The sequence below is a fragment of the Pseudophryne corroboree genome, chromosome 1, assembly GCF_028390025.1.
Source record: "Pseudophryne corroboree isolate aPseCor3 chromosome 1, aPseCor3.hap2, whole genome shotgun sequence".
NCBI lineage: Eukaryota > Metazoa > Chordata > Amphibia > Anura > Myobatrachidae > Pseudophryne > Pseudophryne corroboree.
In genome coordinates, this window is record NC_086444.1 from 1103158120 (window position 1) to 1103163439 (window position 5320).

The following is a 5320-nucleotide window of genomic DNA, read 5'->3' on the forward strand; positions in this document are numbered from 1 at the left end:
AAATTGTATTATTCACATTAGGTGATGTATCAATGTATATTGTATTAAGGAAAATGTCTCAGGATGACAAATGGTTGAAATTTAATTACTTTGCTGGGACAGAGCTTGTTTACAATACAGCCCAGAGGAGACACTGCCTACCAGAGGTGTCTAATCTCCTTTGATGTAGGGGAAAAGAGATTACTTGGAGAAAGCATTTAGCCCAATTCTTCCTGAGTAGGTTCATAAAACCTACATAGTATGGCTTGGCATTCCAGACCTTTTAAGCTTCAAGTAATTAAGCGCCCCTGAGGAAACCCCTCAGAGACACTATATGTGCAGAAAAATCTGAACTTTTCTTCCTGAAGCATGTTGTAAAAATGGGTCCAGGCTGATTACAAGACCAGATCTCCAAGATTCAAACAGCATTAGAGATAAGAGCATCAGCAACTATTTGAGTGACCCAGGGACCCCATAGCGTAATCTTACACTCACTCCATTCTGGTTTTGGAAGGGTTAAAATACCTCCAAGGGTGGGGACTGAGAGGGAGCTGCAGGTGGTTTAAATATGAGAAACATTCCACAGATAGTGTTCATTGTCATGAAGGGATCTATAGAATTATGATGCAACCAAACCTCAGTAAGAGACTTCACTCCTAACAACATCCAACCCTGTCTAGGTAATATGAATGCTGTTTTTATTACATTTGTTTTATGAAATTGTTATAACTTGTGTGACTATTTAAAACTATTATAATCTTGTAACTTTTTTTTTAACTATAAGCTTTGAAGATATTCTTGAATTAAATACTCAATTCTAGTTCTGGTTCTGTGTTTTATGACCCAAGGCCCAAGTGACCCATGTTACCTATTTTTTAAGTATAAATAATTGAGTGTGCGGGTTAGAGCTGAGGCTTGCCCTGGGGGTGTCTCAAAAAGTAATTTCAGCTGGTGGCAGTAACCGTGTTGATTAACCACATGTGCTGAGATAACCAGAAAGTGTCACGGGTGGCGGTTCTCAGATTGGCAGGATCAGTGCGCGAGAGTTGTGACAAAAACACATACAATTACCGAGAGAAATATAGAGGGAAAATGGCATGGACACATAAAGAGAAGACACAGATGCACAAATAAATTGCCAAAAATAGAGGGGTTACAGAGACACATTGGGGGGAGGAGAAGGAGGGTTCTGGTGTAGTGATATAAAAAGGCCAGAGAAATTCTGTTGCTGATACAATATGAAAAAGCATGCATTCCTTAAATTAGAAAAACATAGTGGCCAGTGAAAATAAATAAATAAATAAATACTGCCCAATGATCCAGTGTTAGACGTAGCCAGCCTCCTACGATCAGTGAATAGGAGCTAGGAATGGCCATCGACTATCGATGATTCATAATCATCAATGATTTATGTCCAATATTGAATAATTTTGCCATCAATGGGGAGAACCAGTTGGTTTCCCTCCATCGATGGCACAACATAACCATCTTACAGGCTGTTGGGACATGGAACATAGTTCCGCCCCGTGACAACCATGAAGCCTGCCCTCAGGTTCTGACTGATGCACAAGCCATTCAGTGAAATAACTTTCAACAACTGATGGTCATCTCTTGTATAGCTGGCAAGCATCACCTGCCATTACGCCATCGATGATAACCATACCGATGGCTATCCCTAGGAGGAGAAGCTACAAAAGTGCCATGGAAACGTAGAAAGAGAACAGTGCAATCATCAATGAGGAGTAGAGGTGAGTGGAAGGAGCAGAGGCATTATCAGTGTGTGCAGCTGTTATGAGCCGCTCCGGCTGCTCAGAGCTAGTCCCAGTTGTTGCTTGGCGACCAGAACGTCATAGCGCTTTTGCGGCTACGGGGAGTTGTGGACTAGCTACAGGGATGTGCAGTACTCCAACTGCCCAAAATATGTAATTTAGAGGGGGTTTGTCCCTGCGGGCCTTCGGATTGGCTTTTCCTCCCTTTATCTCCCAGACATTCCTGCCTGACCTTACTGGTTATAGGGGGTCATTCAGACCTGATCACACGCTAGGTTTTTTCGCTGTGCTGCGATCAGGTCAGAACTGCGCATGTGTATGTACCGCAATGCGCAGGCGCACCACACGGGTACAAAGCGGATCATTGCTGTGCGATGGGTTTAACGAAGAATCCATTCACATGGCCAATCGCAAGGAGATTGACAGGAAGAAGGCATTTGTGGGTGTCATCTGACCATTTCTGGGAGTGTTAGAAAAATGCAGGCCTGTCCAAGCATTTGCACGGCGGGTGTCTGACGTCAATTCCGGGACCGGACAGGCTGAAGTGATCGCAAGTGCTGAGTAAGTTCTGGGCAACTCAGAAACTGCACAAATATTTTTTGTACCGCCCGGCTGCACATGCGATCCAGTGAACATGCGAACCAGTGAACAAGCCTACAATAGGTGAAACGGTCCGTCTGGTGGAGGTATTGGGCAGAACGCAGCCCATACCTTACTTGTGTTATCCTGGTCACGTAAGCGCCCATTTGGGCAGAATAATAATTTTTTTTAACGCTTTCCTTATCATTCCTTATGTGCTGTTTAAAAAATTTTCCTTTTTCAACAACAGACTATTTTTCATGTGCTTCCTTTTAGGAAGGACTATGCTTATTTTATAGCCCTTAGGGCAGTATTAGACATTATTATTTCATAGTGTGTACTAATATTTAAGCATATGAGTTAGATCATCTGCAAAGCCGGGTCTAGCCTTTATATCCAGATTATACGGCAACTCTTGGAGCTAACACTGATGGGAATACAGGTTATATTTTTCCACAATTATCTATTTCTGTGATCAGTCGGCAGCTGGACTTACTAAGATTGTTATAGTGTCTTGTATACTGGTTTGCACTGTGAACAGGTGACAACTCATATGCCTCTCCACAAAACAAGGGAGTCACGTGGTTGTATGATATATTTTTCCACAATTATCTGTTTCTGTGATCAGTTGGCAGATGGACCTACTAAGATTTTTATAGTGTCTTCTATACTGGTTTGCACTGTGAACAGGTGACAACTCATATGCCTCCCCACAAAACAAGGGAGTCACATAGTTGTATTGACCGTTATAACTGGAGAAATTCTGAACAATATACAGTCTGCTGGAATTTGTACTGACAGTGAAAAACGTATGAAATATATCCAATACACTTTCTGGGGTATAGTGCCACTATACTGAAATTATACAAATAACTATACAATTCTTCTGTAATTAATGGTCTGTCTTGGATTTCTTAACTCAGTTTTTCATTGATAAGTCTGTAATTTGTTCAGAAAAATAGCGGCACTGATCTGCAGATAATTTTCTCACTCCCTCTTCCTCTTTGTACATAGGTGGTCATTCCGAGTTGTTCGCTCGCAAGCTGCTTTTAGCAGCTTTGCACACGCTAAGCCGCTGCCTACTGGGAGTGTATCTTAGCTTAGCAAAATTGCGAACGAAAGATTTGCAATTTTGCGAAAAGATTTATCTGTGCAGTTTCTGAGTAGCTCGAGACTTACTCTTCCAGTGCGATCAGTTCAGTGCTTGTCGTTCCTGGTTTGACGTCACAAACACACCCAGCATTCGCCCAGACACTCCCCCGTTTCTCCAGCCACTCCCGCGTTTTTCCCAGAAACGGTAGCGTTTTTTCACACACTCCCATAAAACGGCCAGTTTCCGCCCAGAAACACCCACTTCCTGTCAATCACATTACGATCACCAGAATGAAGAAAAAACCTCGTAATGCCGTGAGTAAAATACCTAACTGCATAGCAAATTTACTTGGCGCAGTCGCACTGCGGACATTGCGCATGCGCATTAGCGACTAATCGCTCCGTTGCGAAAAAAAAATAACGAGCTATCAACACGGAATGACCACCATAATTGGAATCTAAAAGGCACCTAATTCTTACTACACTCTTATCCAACACTATTCACGTACATCTGTGCTTGTGTGCTCTCTCATCCAGGGTTTGTCTCTCTACAGTAGAGACAAATAAGTGGACGGGTCTCCCTGGACAGCAGAAGTACACTTTCCCTTTTTAAGGAACAAGTACTCTCTCATTCAGCAGATTACTGCCATACTCCACAGGATATGCCTAATCTCGTTTGATCTTGGAAGCAAATCTTTGGTAGGCCTGGTTAGTACTTGTTTGGGAGACTACCAAGGAATACCAGGTGCAGTAAACATACTTGCTGAACAGCAGAAGGAATAGTTCCTTTCCTCTCATAATTTCTTCATCTATACCTATCAAATGATCCTTTTTTTGTACCTGTAAATACAAGGAGGCAATAAGTATATATAAGCAGCTCAGGAACTAATAGTTATCAAAACTCTTGTATACTTATTCCATCTGTCAATTTCTACAATCACTATATGCTAACACAGTGGTAATACAACTTTTTACAACACATTCTCTTTTGATATATTATCTCTAACAGAATATTAGTCACTGAATATTCTGCTGAATTAAAAGCCCTATGGTGACCCCTCTGTTAAACATAAGAACAGATGGTGAGTAAACACCTCATAAGGCAACAAAACATAATTTTATATAATATATTTTATTAATTGGTATACACAAAAAATAAGGAATTAACAGTACAAAGGCCACCACATAGGATACCACAGTGGGAGTAGAAAACCTGTCAACATTATATGTACACTGCTCAAAAAAATAAAGGGAACACTAAAATAACACATCCTAGATCTGAATGAATGAAATATTCTTATTAAATACTTTGTTCTTTACATAGTTGAATGTGCTGACAACAAAGTCACACAAAAATTATCAATGGAAATCAAATTTATTAACCCATGGAGATCTGGATTTGGAGTCACACTCAAAATTAAAGTGGAATAACACACTACAGGCTGATCTAACTTTGATGTAATGTCCTTAAAACAAGTCAAAATGAGGCTCAGTAGTGTGTGTGGCCTCCATGTGCCTGTATGACCTCCCTACAATGCCTGGGAATGCTCCTGATGAGGAGGCGGATGGTCTCCTAAAGGAGCTCCTCCCAGACCCGGACTAAAGCATCCGCCAACTCCTGGACAGTCTGTGGTACAACGTGGCGTTGGTGGATGGAGCGAGACATTCTGTCCCAGATGTTGCAGGCAGCAGAACGTTCTCCTTGGCGTCTCCAGACTCTGTCACGTCTGTCAAATGTGCTCAGTGAGAGCCTGCTTTCATCTGTGAAGAGCACAGGGCGCCAGTGGTGAATTTGCCAATCTTGGTGTTCTCTGGCAAATGCCAAACGTCCTGCATGGTGTTGGGCTGTAAGCACAACCCCCACCTGTGGACGTCGGGCCCTCATACACCCACATGGAGTC

General features: G+C 42.1%; 1 pseudogene; it reads left to right on the forward strand.

The window, feature by feature from the left end:
• The first annotated feature begins 4057 nt into the window (after positions 1-4057).
• Positions 4058-4176, forward strand: LOC134949701 (5S ribosomal RNA; annotated as a pseudogene).
• Positions 4177-5320: the final 1144 nt, after the last annotated feature.